Below are 14,371 nucleotides of genomic sequence, written 5' to 3' on the forward strand. Positions count from 1 at the left end.
ATATAGTGAGCACTCAATAATATCAGTTATTTTTAGCTATTTTCCTTTGAGTAACGTTTGGGGTGGGGTAAATGGGAGTGGTTATGGGTAGAGGTGGGGATGGGAAAGGGAACTGCAGGCAGAGTGACAAAGACATGAAGATGTGAAAGACCATCACGTGTATGTGGATGATATTTAATAGACCAGATGCATCTGACAAATACTGGGAAATGGGAAGAAATGGATTTTAAAACAGAAGACTGGAACAAGCTTGAAAAGAACTGACAAGACTGAGTAAAGAAAGTAACCTCAACCTGAAGGCAACAGGACCCTCTGGTGTTTTTATGGCGACGGTCACATCTGCTTGGGTGACACTGTGAATGGGAGAGGGGAGGAGTTCTGAGGCAGGGAGTCTACTGAGGGGCTTGTAGCTAGAAATACACATTAGGAGACCATTGGTGTTGAATGGCAGTTGACACCGTGGGGGTGGGAGAAGGACTCCCACAAATAAATGTAGAGAATCAATGATAAAGGCTTAGGGAACCCCATATTTCAGAAATGCCAGCAAATAAGTACTGAAACTTAAGAAAGAGACAGAAGGGCAGCCATCACAGATCTAGGATGAGAGAGAGAGATCAGGCTTCATGAAGACAAGGAAGAAGGATGTTTCTGGGAGGAAGAACTGGGTTAGCATTGTCAGATACTGGGATGCCAAGTCGGCTGAGACTTGAAAAGGGGCCAAGAATTGAGGCAATTAGTGGTTCATTGATGGTCTAATTAGAGAAGTTTGAGTGGAATCCTAGATAACAGCTGGAAAAAAAAAAAAAAAAAGGTAGGGGGGGAGAGGGAAAGGAAGTAGTGAGTGTGTACAACTCTTCAAGGAATTGGAAACTAAGGGATGATGAGACAAAGGTAAGTTTGGGGCAGTGTAAATTGGAAGTTAAATATCTTAAAAAGACTGGGATGTTCCAATGCTTTTAAAGAGGCTTGGTTAAGAAAGAGGGATTGAAAAGAGAGGATAGATGCCTGCAGAGCTTAGAGAAGAGTAGATTGAAAACTGCAAGTAGAGGAATCATTTGTTGATGGGAGAGGAGACTGTCTTCCCTGGGTTAGGAGGGAGAAAAGTAAGAACACATAGGAGAATGCTTAAATTGGAGGTGGTGGCGTCCTGGCCTGAATTTCCTCTGTGGAAAACAATCAGTTGTCTTGTGAGTGGAGGGAAGTACAGGTGGGTACTGGATACTTGAGTAGATCAGTAAGTTTTGGAGCAGCCCCATGGACAATGAAATGTGAATAGAGATTAAGGAGAAGACTTAAAAACATTGTCAAAGCAGAAAATTTGATACAGCCAAGATGGCTTCATTTTGATTTTTCTAGCATTTTGTGGACATCCTGGGAGAATCTGCAGAGAAAATATATATGTAGGATGGATTCAGGTGAAGATTGACAGGAGAAGGACACAGCAGGAGGCTGTAGGGGAGAAGAATGGAATCTCCAAAGGGTTATTATTGATGTGGCTTTCGTGGGGACCAGACTGTCAGGGGAGGAAGAAGAGGTGGGAAGGGCTCAGAGGCTGGTATACAAGCACAGTAGGCAATAGAGTACTGTGAGGATGTTCCCCTTGCCACCTTCCCTTCCCATCATTCCCTCAAGATGCTGCCATACCCTCTGTGTGTGTATTTCCATCAGCAGTGGACTTACGTAGGAGAGCAAAGTAATCAATGCTGAAAAATAGCACTCCAGAACATCCGACGGCAGTGGAGGTAATGCTGTTTATTCATTGTATACCTTTTATTAGAGCCTTTTAGAGTGACACAGTATTGCCGTGAAAATGGAACACTCCCTTCATCCAATAATCTTACAATTTGGTTTCTAGCCTCTCTGGATGGAGCTTACCTTTATTTTCCTCTTTACTTCTTCCCCATTTTACAAGTATATTCACAAATTCAAGCAAGCAACATATTCCCATGAGGTGTCTTAATGGTCAAAGGAGGAATTTACCAAAGTAATTTGGCACGTTCCATGGACATTGATCTACTCATGCTTGTCTTACAAATGATCTCAGAAATTCCTCCAGTGGTAAATTCCAATATGAGATTAGGCATTTTCCTCTTTCTCTTCAAAGTCGAACATGCTCTGGTAGAATTGCATCATTATGCCTTGAAAGTGAAAGTTGCTCAGTCATTTCCAGCTCTTTGCAACCCCATGGACTATGCAGTCCATGAAATTCTCCAGGCCAGAATGCCAGAGTGGGCAGGCTTTCACTTCTCCAGGGGATCTTCCCGATCCAGGGATCAAACCCAGGTCTCCTGCACTGCAGGTGAATTCTTTACTAGCTGAGCCACCAGGAAAGCCCTTCATTATGCCTTAGTGTGAATGAATTCGTCAGATGCCTTGTGGAAACTAAGGATTATAGAGCTTAAATTCTTTGACTGAATTATAATTGTATCTGATTATAATTGTATTTGTATATTATAATTATAATTAGAATTATAATTGTATCTGATAGGAAAACTTGACAATAAACTTACTAATAACATAGTCAAGTGCTGTTGATCTTGCCATCCTAAGCAGGAAGGAAAAGGAATACTATAAACAGACGGTCTAGAGGTGTAACAGTCCTCAGTTCAGTTCACTTCAGTCATTTAGTCCTCTCCGACTCTTTGTGACCCCATGGACTGTAGCACGCCAGGCCTCCCTGTCCATCACCAACTCCTGGAGCTTACTCAAACTCATGTCCATTGAGTCAGTGATGCCATTCAGCCATCTCATCCTCTGTTGTCTCCTTCTCCTCCTGCCTTCAATTTTTCCCAGCATCAGGGTCTTTTCAAATAAGTCAGTTCTTTGCATCAGGTAGCCAAATATTGGAGCTTCAGCTTCAGCATCAATCCTTCCAATGAATATTCAGGAGTGATTTCCTTTAGGATGGACTGGTTTGATCTCCTTGCAGTCCAAGGGACTCTCAAGAGTCTTCTCTAACACCACAGTTCAAAAGCATCAATTCTTTGGCACTCAGCTGTCTTTATAGTCCAACTCTCACATCCATTTAGGACTACTGGAAAAACCATAGCTTTGGCTAGAAGGACATTTGTTGGCAAATTAATGTCTCTGCTTTTTAATATGCTGTCTAGGTCATAGCTTTACTTCTGAGAAGCAAGTGTCTTTTAATTTCATGGCTGCAGTCACCATCTGCAGTGATTTTGGAGCCCCAAAATATAGTCTGTTACTGTTTCCATTGGTTCCCCATCTATTTGCCATGAAGTGATGGGACCGGATGCCATGATCTGAGTTTATGTAATGTAGAATTTTAAGTCAACTTTTTCACTCTCCTCTTTCACTTTCATCAAGAGGCTTTGTAGTTCCTCTTCACTTTCTGCCATAAGGGTGGTGTCATCTGTGTGTCTGAGGTTATTGATATTTTCCCCAGCAATCTTGATTCCAGCTTGTGCTTCATCCAGCCCAGCATTTTGCATGATGTACTCTGTATATAAGTTCAATAAGCAGGGTGACAATATACAGCCTTGACGTACTGCTTTCCCAGTTTGTAACCAGTCCGCTGTTGCATGTCTAGATCTAACTGTAACAGTTCTACAGAATTTTAAATCTTTACATGCTTTGTTTTTCTCTTTAAATATTCATTGTTTAATTATAAAGTTTTTCTCCTGCTACCAAGGGGTGTAACCTTTTACCAAACAAACTTTAAAAAAAAACATAGTTGTTATTAGAAGATGTATTTGTTATTATAAACTATGACATACTGGAGAAGGAAATGGCAACCCACCCTGGTATTCTTGCCTGGAGAATCTCCATGGACAGAGGTGTCTGGTGGGCTTCAGCCCATGGAGTCTCAAAGAGTCGAGCACATAACAAATAATTGTTTTGGAAAGTTAAATTTTCTCTCTTAGGCTATAGGGGCTTCCCTGATGGCTCAGATAGTAAAGAATCTGCCTGGAATGTGGGAGACTGGAGTTTGATCCCTGGGTTGGGAAGATCCCCTGGAGAAGGAAATAGCAACCCACTCCAGTATTCTTGTCTGGAGAATTCCATGGATGCAGGACGCTGGTGGGCTACAGTCCATAGGGTCACAGAGAGTCAGACACAACTGAGCGACTTTCACTTTTCTTAGACTATGAATGATCTCAAAGCCTCGTGGTGATTAACCTGCCATGCTGAGAATAAACAAACTCTTTATTGATCTACTACTATATATGGTTATATTTCACTCTAAGGTAGCAGTTTATCTCTCACTACTCTTGATAGCCATTATGACAAGTATGAGGTGATACCTCATTGTGGTTTTGATTTGCATTTATTTAATAATTAGCCAAGTTGAACATCCTGTCTTGTGCCTGTTAACCATCTGTGTGTCTTTGAAGAAATCTCTCTTTAGGTTTCCTGCCTATTTAGATTCGGTTGTTTGTTTTTTTCCAGTACTGAGTTGCATGAGCTTTTGTATTTTTGGTTACTAACCCCTTGTCAGTCACATTTATTTGAAAGTATTTTCTACCATTCTGTGGGTTATCTTTTCATTTTATTAATGGTTTCCTATGCTGTAAAAATTTTTTAAGTTTGACTAGGTCCCATTTGTTTGCTTTTGCTTTTATTTCTTTTGCCTTAGGAGACTGATCTAAGAAACTATTTCTACAGTTTATACTCAAGAATATTTTGCCTATGTTCTCTTCTGGTGTTATGTCTTGTATTTAGGTCTTTAAGCCATTTTGGGTTTATTTTTATGTACAGTATGAGTGACTTCTAATTTCTTTAATTTACATATAGCTGTCTAGCTTTCCTGACATCAGTTATTGAAGAGACTATCTTTTCTCCATTGTATATTCTTGCCTCCTTTGTCATAGATTAATTGACTATAGATACTATCCATTAACTTTTAAGTGGCAAACCTGGGGTTTAATGTGTGACTGGGAGGGATTGAGGACAGGAGGAGAAGGGGACGACAGAGGATGAGATGGCTGGATGGCACCACCAACTTGATGCACGTAAGTTTGGGTGAACTCTGGGAGCTGGTGATGGACAGGGAGGCCTGGCGTGCTGCGATTCATGGGGTCACAAAGAGTCGGACACGACTGAGAGACTGAACTGAACTGAACTGTTATAACATAAATTTGTGCAGTCAGCCATGAATTTTTTTCTATTTCCACTTTTTGAATTTTTATTTTATTATTTTTAATTGATGTCTAATTTACCCACAATACTATGTTAGCTCCAGGTGTGCATCACAGTGATTTGATATTTCTGTACATTACAAAATGATCACTACCATAAGTCTAGTTACCATCTATTACCATGCAATGTTTTTATAATATTATTGTCTGTAGATTTCATCACTGTGACTCATTTATTTTGCAACCGCAAGTTTGTGCTTAATTTCTCTCACCTATTTTTCTCATATCGTGCCTCCTCCTCTCTAGCAGCCACCTGTTCACTGTTATCTGTGCATCTGTTTTTGTTTTGCTTTGTTTGTTTCTGTTTTATTTCTTAGATTCCACATTTAAGTGAAATCATACAGTGTTTGTCTTTCACTTTCAGATGTAGTTCACTTAGTATATTACCCTCTGGGTCCGTCTTTGTGTGTGTGTGAGTGTGTGGGTGACATCTCCTTTTTCCATTCATGTATTGCTGCATACCTAGGTTCTACTGTTGCTTTTATAACTTGGCTATTGTAAGTATTGCTTCAATTAACATAAAGGTTCATATATCTTTTTAAATTTGCTTTTTTTTTTTTATTCAAAAAGCTACCCAGAAGTGATATAGCTGGATTATATGATAGTTCTATTTTTAATTTTTGGAGGAACCTCTGTGCTCTTTTCCATTGTGGCTGCACCAGTTTATAGTCCCCCAATAGTGGACAGGTGTTCAATTTTCTCCACATACTTGCCAACACTTATCTTTTTGAAAATAGCCATTCTGACAGATGTGAGGTGATATCGTTGTGGTTTTGATTTGCATTTTCCTGATTAGAGATGTTAAGCATCTTTCCAGATATCTGTTGGCCCTCTGTATGTCTTCTTTGGAAAATACGTGTTTTTTAAATCTGATTTTTCTCTCTTGTTGAGTTGTTTGAGTCATTTGCGCAATTTGGATGTTAACCTGTTTTCAGAGATATCATTTCCAAAAATCTTCTCCTATTCAGTATGTGATCTGTTTATTTTGTTGACAGTTTTTTCCTTGTGCAAAATATTTTAAATTTGTATTCATCTTATTTATTTTTGCTTTTGTTTCTCTTGCCTAAGAGATAGGCAAAAAAAAAAAATATTACTGAGATAATACTGCCTATGATTTCTTCCAGGAGTTTTATGGTTTCAGGTTTACATTTAAGTGTTTAATTCAGTTTATATTTTTATATGTTATGAGAAAGTCCAGTTTGTTATTTTTGCATGTAACTGTCTAGTTTTGACACTGTTTATTGAATAGGCTGTCTTTTCCTCACTGCACATTCTTACCTCCTTTGTCATAGATTAACTGCACAATAAATAAATGTGGGTTATTTTGTTCCATTGATATATGTGTTTGTTTTTGTGTGAATACTATATTGTTTTGATTACTGTAGCTTTAAAGTATAGTTTGAAATTAGGAAGCACTGCACCTTGAGCTTTGTTCTTTCTAAAGATTGTTTTGGCTATTTTCAGTCTTTTGTGTTTTTATACGTATTTTAAAGTTATTTTTTCTAGTTCTCTAAAAAATGCCTTTGGTGTTTTGAGATCAATTGCATTGAATCTATAGATTGCTTGGGTAGTATGGTCATTTTAACAATATCATTTCTTCCAACCCATGAGCATGGCATATTTTTCCATTTGTTTGTGTCATCTTTAACTTCTTTCCTCAGTGTTTTATAGTTTTTCAAATGTAAGGATTTTATCTCCTTGGTTAGATTTATGTCTTGGTATTTTATTCTTTTCAATGCAGTTGTAAATGGTATTGTTTTCTTAATTTCTCTTCCTAGCAGCTTGTTGTTAGTGTTTAGAAATGCAATACATCTGTTGATTAATTTTATATCCTGAAACTTTACTGAATTCATATATTAATTCTAATGGATTTTGGCGGTGTCTTTAGGATTTTCTTTATATAGTGTCATGTCATCTGGCAACAATGACTGTTTTACCTCTTTCTTTCTAGTTTGGATCCCTAATATCCTTTTCCTTGTCTGATTGCTATAATTAGAATTTCCAACAATCTAATTTCTAATCAAAAGTATTCGTGATGAGAGTGGGCGTTCTTGTCTTGTTCCTGATCTAAGAGGAAATGCTTTCAACTTTTTGCCATTGAATATGATGTTAGTTAAGGGCCTGTCATATATGGCCCGTATTACATTTCTGTATGTTCCTTCAGTAACCACTTTATTTTATTTTTTAGAATCATAAGTAGATTTTGAATTTTATCAAATGCTTTTGTATCATCTATTGATATGATTGATAAGATATTTTATTCTTCAATTTGTTAATGTTTTGCATCACACTGACAATCTTGAGAGTCCCTTGGACTACAAGGAGATCCAACCAGTCCATCCTAAAGGAGATCAGTCCTGGGTGTTCATTGGAAGGACTGATGTTGAAGCTGAAACTCCAATACTTTGGCTATCTGATGTGGAGAGCTGACTCATTTGCAAAGACCCTGATGCTGGGAAAGATTGAGTGCAGGAGAAGAAGGGGACGACAGAGGATGAGATGGTTAGATGGCATCACCGACACAATGGACATGGGTTTGGGTGGACTCCAGGAGTTGGTGATGGACAGGGAGGCCTGGTGTGCTGCGGTTCATGGGATTGCAAAGAGTTGAACACAACTGAGCAACTGGACCGAACTGAACTGAACTGACAGTCTTAGAGATATTGAACCATCCTTGCATCCTTGGGATAAACTCCACTTAATCATGGTGTATGATGCTTTCAATATATTGTTGAATTCAGTTTGATAATATTTCTTTGAGAATCTTTGCATCTGTGTTCATCAGTGGTATTGGCCCAGGGCTGTGGGGGGATGTGGGTGCCTGTGCTACTGGCTGCTTGGCCTTGGTGTCCTGGGATTGGTACTGACCGACTGTTGGGTGGGTGAGCCTTCAGTGCTAATAGACTAGTGTGAGGACTCCAAAATGGTGTTTGCCAGCCCCACTCTCCTTGTAGTGGAGCGCACGTGCCTTTCAAACTGCTGCCTCTGCACCAGGAATCAGAGCATGTGAGATTTTGAGTGATCCATTACAAGTGGAGTCTCTGTTTCCTGAAGCTTTCTATCAAGCCCCACTTGCCTTCAAACCAGACACTCTTGGGACTGGTCTTCCCAGTGCAGGAGAACCTTGCTGGGGATGGGGGATGGGGGAGCCCAGTGTGGGTCTCAGACCCCTCACTCCTTGGGAAGAACATCTGCAGCTGTGCTTATTGTCTCTTTGGTGGGTTGCCTAACTGGCATTTGGGTCTTGACTAGACTGCTGCTCCTACCTTTCCTATTGTGTTTCCTTCTTTATATCTTGAGTTGTGGAAAGCTTTTTCTGCTAGTCTTCAGGTTGTTCTCATCAATAGTTTTTCTGTAAATAACTGTGATTTTGGTGTACCTGTGGGAAGAGGTGAGCTCAGGGTCTTCTTATTCTATCATCTTGGCCACTCATTCTTTTGACACTTTTTAACAGAGGCAGATTGGGGATCCAAGTTCAAATTACCCAGAATTCCTTTTAAAAACATGATCATTGCTCATGTTTTAAAACCCTACAGTTACTTCTACAGCTTCCCCATGTCTGCTCCTCATTTTGATGGTGCTGAGCTGATCTCAGTACTGAGCTTAATTATTTCGGAAGCTTCCCAAGGCATCTTTTCCCTACTGAATCAATTCCGATCTCTTTGTGGCCTCCATTAAAGAGGTGCTGAGATGCAAACAATCATTGTGAACCATGTATTTTAATAGGTGTTTCAACTACATGGAAGATGTGAAGAATTCTGAGAAAACAGAGTCCCATCATCTGCAAAATGATGTTTCATCAGCCTGGAGTTTTATTTCTCTGCAAAAACTCTTAAGTCCCTGGAGCTGTTTTAATCTTGCCTCATTAAAAGTTAATATAATTTGGATTGGTGCTATTCATTTTGTATCTGGACACCTCATTTACCCAGCTCAGGCTGGGTTTCTGTACACCAAGCCCATGTGGAAGTGCATGTATCCACCTTACCTTCATTCAAGTTGCAGGCCCAGATGGGAGTAATCAATAGCTGATCGTTGATAAATGGTTATCATTACAGAGAATACAGATTCAAATGTCAGCCAAAGAATGGATGCCAGCTATTTGTTGTTACATAATTCAGGAATGTCAGGAGGTAACACAGAGAGATTGCTATGCTGCGTTCATTACCCAGCCCAGGGGAGGAGTGTTAAACATTAATATTTGAGCTCTGAAAGTATCAGAAACTTGATGGCCAGGAAAACTTTGTAAAGGGAATGGGAGGAAGCTTAGTAAGCCCACATTTCTCCAGCATGTACTGGAAAGGATTACTAATGTCTGAAATCCCTATCTTAAGAGTTAAATTCTTTGTCCCCAAGTCCTGTTTGGTGGGATAGTGTATGATCAAGAAAAAAAGAGAATAGGCAGAGCAGTATTTTTAGACTGAGAAGTTATCCATGCGTACTGGAGGTAGCTTCCTGAGTTTTATCATCATTTCCTTTGGGACCCCCACAGTCATTCAATTCATTACTCATTTGTATCTTTCCTTTTTTATTCGTTTATCCAAAACAATCCATGGAACTCCTACCATATTCAAACACTTGTTGGGACAGGAATACAAAAATATAACAAAAGCTAAAATATGAATCTTTCCTCTGTAGTGCTTATATTTTGTATAGCTGGAAGACAGATTAAAGCATAATAGTTATTAAAATGTATATAATAGGATAACTTATGAGGTAGAAATCCATGGAGTTATCAGAACATAGATCTGAGTGTATGTGAGGTAAGTGGTAAGGGAGTGGCAGAAAATGTCCTATATGAAGAAATTTTCAATATTGATCTTGAATGATAAAAGCTTCACCATTCACTGGGTGGAGAAAATAGACAAAGCAATTTTCCAAAAGAGAATAACTGTAAGAGCTTTCTACATGTGAGCAGGAAGATTCATTGGCTTGAAAAATAGTGGTGCGTGAGTTGATATAGTGTGGATTGAAATCAGGATAAGCAGGGAAATAGTACCATGCTGAGAAGTGTTATAGTCTTGTGTCAAATGTCTCTTACAGTTTTTTTTTTTTTTAACTTATAGAAACATAGAAAAAATGAGTCGTCTGTATGTTTCCACATTGTATATAGAGCACTCTCAGGAAGTATATGGTGAATACAAGGCAGGGTGGAAGTATTTAAATCTTTGAAGCTAGGGCTTCTGTAGTAACCCAGGTAAGAGGTGTTAGTGCAGAACAAGCAGGTGAGATGGAGAACATGGATGAAGAGTAGGGATAAAGATGTCCATAAGGAGATGGGGGGAAGCACACACAGAGTTCAGAAACTCTGAAGGAATTTCTGTGAGGGTGGAAAGAAGGACTGGACATGGGGGGTTAGCTCTTAGCAGAGGTATCAGAAAGCAAGGTCAGGGATTGAAATAATTATAGAATGGGCTGATAAAACGGTGGGGTTGAGGAGTCATGGGTGAGTGAGTGGAGACCTAAGAATGAAAGTGTGATGAGTCGCCATAAACACTGGCATGAGCAGAGGAGAAGCCAGCAAAGGACACATTGTAGAAGTGATCAGAAAGGTCAGAGGGCAGCCGTGACCGCAGCCCAAAACAAATGCTTCTGTCTTACAACAACAATACAATTTTCAAGGAAGAAAAACCTAAGTTGATCCTTACAATGAATGTAGTCAATTAATTACTTGTTTTTTTTCTCCATTTATATGAACAGTCTCGGTTGAATTTTAGTTGACCATCTACATTATGCTAATAGGAGATGATGAAATTTCATTGTGGCAGTGCTTAGTAATTACTTCAGAAGAATGTAGAAACATATTAGTAAAGCAGAATGCAAAGACTTCCACCATCATTATCCGAGAGTTTTATTTGCTCCTCACATAAGAAGAAGACCTCACTGTCATACTTACAAAGGTGATGTGTTTTAATGACAAAAGAACCTTTCAACGTAGTGGTTCCTCCATTATATTTTGTAATTAAGCTTGGGCTGTAACCAGAGGGAGCATGTGTCTCAGTTTTGTTTCATTTTTAATTTTTATTGAAATACAGTTCATTTACAATGTTGTGTTCACTTCAGGTGTACAACAAAGTGATTCAGTTATACATATATGTGTATATTCTTTTTAAGACTCTTTTCCATTATAGATTGTTACAAGATATTGAGTATAGTTCCCTGTGCTATAAAGTAGGTCCTTGTGGGTTATCTATTTTCTATATAGTTACCATGTATATTGTAATGCCAAGCTCCTACTTTATCCTTTCCCCCTTTCCCCTTTGGTAACTATAAGCTTGTTTTCTCTGTCTGTGAGTCTCTCTGTTTCATAAATAAGTTGATTTCTTTCATTTTTAAAGTTCCATATATAAATGAAATCATGTGATATTTTTCTCTCTCTGACCTACTTCACTTAGTATGATAACCTCTAGATCCATCTATGTCACTGCAAATGGCATTATTTCATTCTTTTTTATGGCTGAGTAATAGTCCACTGTATACATACCAGTTCTTCATGTTTCACTTTTATACGTGGTCTCTTGGCACTGAGTGATCCAGGTTTATTGAGTCTTACTCGTAAGTATCTCATAGACAGGAAGGCTTGATAAGTCATGTCTGATCTCCCATACTAATTCATTCAGCAAGGGCTTTTGTTTGTTTGTTTGTTTTTACTCTCTAGGGATTATTCTAGATTTGAAAAAATACAGTAAAAAAGCAGCATCTCTCCTCTCCCAGGGTTATGTTTATATGATGCCAGAGCAAAAAATGCAAAATCAACCAATAAAACCCTGATGCTGTTAACTGCTGCGACAAATCATGGTAGAATGGGGGATCACGATAAGAACAGAGGCCTCTGGGCCTCACACCCTGTGATGTGTCAGTGGAAACTCCAGCCAGTGGGGATTCCCTGGGGATAACATTGTGCTCCTGAGCACTTGCTCTCAGCAGAAGCTTCTTTCTTCCATGCTGGCTCCTTTCTTTCTCTTTCATGTTGAGCCCCATGATCAGCAGCTGGTCGGTCCCAGGAACTCACAGAGCCCTACTGTGATTCCTCCAGTTCTTCCGTCTCTCGAGCAACACTTCTGCCACACCGCTGTGATGTGTCACTTCATCCTTAAGCACCCCAGAGAGAGGACAGCTCCCTGTGGGCTTACAGTAATCCTCTCTAGCTGTGTATCCCTGGCCAACTAGCTCTTTGCTTTCAGTATTTACATTTAAACTAGTTTAAGAGCTGTAACAGTAATACATAACACTGGGGAAACATTCAAACAAAAGACAGGAGTATTGAAATACTTTTTTTTTTGTCTTAGACACTTCTCCTTGGTCTTTCCAACTTCAACCTATTCCCTAGAAGGTATAAACTTCTATACCTAGAAGGTATAACAGTTTTTTCTGTATTTTTTGTTGTGTGTCAGAGAGAGAGGTCCAGGCCTGACCCCCACCCTGCAACAAACACTGAAATGTCTTAGCAATCATTTTATATTGGGATGTGGGTTCTACTAAGCTTTGATCTTAGTTACTTCAAAACTTCTTTGAATATAAGCTGCGTGTCAGAGGTCCAGGCTTGACCCCAGGACCCCAAATAACAGCAGTGGGGTGTGAAATAACAGACTTTGGGGACTCCCCTGGTGGTCTAATGGTTAAGACTTGTGCTTCCAGTGCAGGGGGCCCGGGCTTGAACCCTGGTCAGGGAACTGGATCACAAGTGCCCCAGTGAAGATCCTGTGTGCTGCAACTAAGAAAGACCTGGTGGAGCCGTAAATAAAGAAACAAAACCCCAGACGCAAGAGAGGAAACTGACACGAATATGTAGGCTTGTAGTGGTAAAGATTATCCTGGTCCCATTTCAGAACAAATTGTGACTTCATTAGTTCACTCTCTTCTCTGCTCCCAGACCTCACTGGTGAAGCACATCTGTCAAGCTGGATTGACTCCCCATCCTCTGGGTTCCCCCCATGAAGAGTGAGCTCTGTCTCTTCAAAGTTGATCCTTTTCTATCTCAGGCCAGTGAGGCCTCTAATTTGCATTAAATTAAATAGGCTCTCTTGGTACATTCCTGTTAATTGCATCTTTTTAAAAATAAGTTTTTAGAAAGACAATTTTATATGATCACACACAGAAAGCCAGTACACATTTGAATAAGTAGGATACAACCGTAAAAATGCAACAAATAACATTATTAAATTATAGCTAGATTTCATTGCCTGCCAAGTCTCTGAGCCTGAAACCCACTGTTTCTTTGTGTGCATCTGGTAGCAAGAGGAGAAGCATTTATCTTTCAGATATTTGAAAGAAGGAAACAATTAAAGCCAATGTATAAAGATAATTAAGAAGTATCTTTCTCAATAAAGGGTGCACCACCCAGGTTCTTCAGAAATTTATGGGATATATAGCCGCAAGAATTGTGGTCAGTGGACAGATGGGCTTTCAGCTCCTTCAGGGTCTGACTCAGGGCAGAGAGCTCCCCAGCCCCAGTTTGTGTCCTCAGAGCAGAGCATACTGAGCCACCGAGCCAGTCTGGCTGTTTTGGCCAAGGAGAGATCACTCTGACCAGCATCATCAGTACTAGAGCTTCCGGCCAGGTTGTTTGGGGCTTTCCTGGGTCTTCATCATTAATTGACTTGTCCCTCTGCTCCTTATTCCTTCCTTCCTCTTTGTTTGGCAGGAAGTTTTCACTTTGGTCTCAGGTTCAAAGGATTTTTTTTTTTTTAACAAAATAAGTCACTCGTTCCTTACACATAAATAGTACCAACATTTATTAGAGAATTATCTAGCTTACTTTGAATATACTAACATTAAAGGAAAAGGAAAATAGGAACAGCGGAGGATACATCACCAAATTGTGTTTTGACCAACATCCAGACTCAAACAGCACTGGGAGGTCCCGTGCCACAGCACACCTGGAGTCCCAGTTGTGAAAAGGTCCCAGGCAGCAGATGGTGAACCTGTAGGGTGAGACTTCAAAAAATGCACTCCAGGGATCCTGCTTATAATCCCAGGATACAAACCGATACCATCATCAATTTGTGAACATATTGCAGTTCTGGTTTCATGTTAATGCTGTTTGTTCTGTCATGTAAAACTTGGAATGTTAAGCCTGGGGCTTGGTTGGCCAGACCCCTTGCAGGGGCTCAACAGTCTCAAGATTGGTCCCCTATCTTATCTATGGTCACAGCAGGTAGTCAGGACACTGAGTAAGGGCAGTGTTAGAAGCAAAGTCAGAGGCCTGGTTACTC

The 14,371-nt window shown here is 39.7% G+C and overlaps 1 protein-coding gene across 24 annotated transcripts in view; it reads left to right on the forward strand.

The window, feature by feature from the left end:
• LOC147348186 (uncharacterized) overlaps positions 1-14,371 on the forward strand; it is a 732,824-nt gene that overhangs the window by 373,956 nt on the left and 344,497 nt on the right. The window contains exon 3 of one of the 24 annotated variants that reach the window (XR_015151155.1): positions 8,886-9,047. The exons of the other annotated variants lie outside the window; for them this stretch is intronic. The gene's annotated coding sequence lies outside the window, so the exon portion shown is untranslated. Of the gene's footprint in view, positions 1-8,885; positions 9,048-14,371 lie in introns of those variants that run through there. 24 annotated transcript variants of the gene reach the window in all.

The sequence above is a fragment of the Bos grunniens genome, chromosome 22, assembly GCF_055505025.1.
Source record: "Bos grunniens cultivar Pamir isolate PY7600 chromosome 22, Bosgru_T2T1.0, whole genome shotgun sequence".
Classification (NCBI taxonomy): domain Eukaryota; kingdom Metazoa; phylum Chordata; class Mammalia; order Artiodactyla; family Bovidae; genus Bos; species Bos grunniens.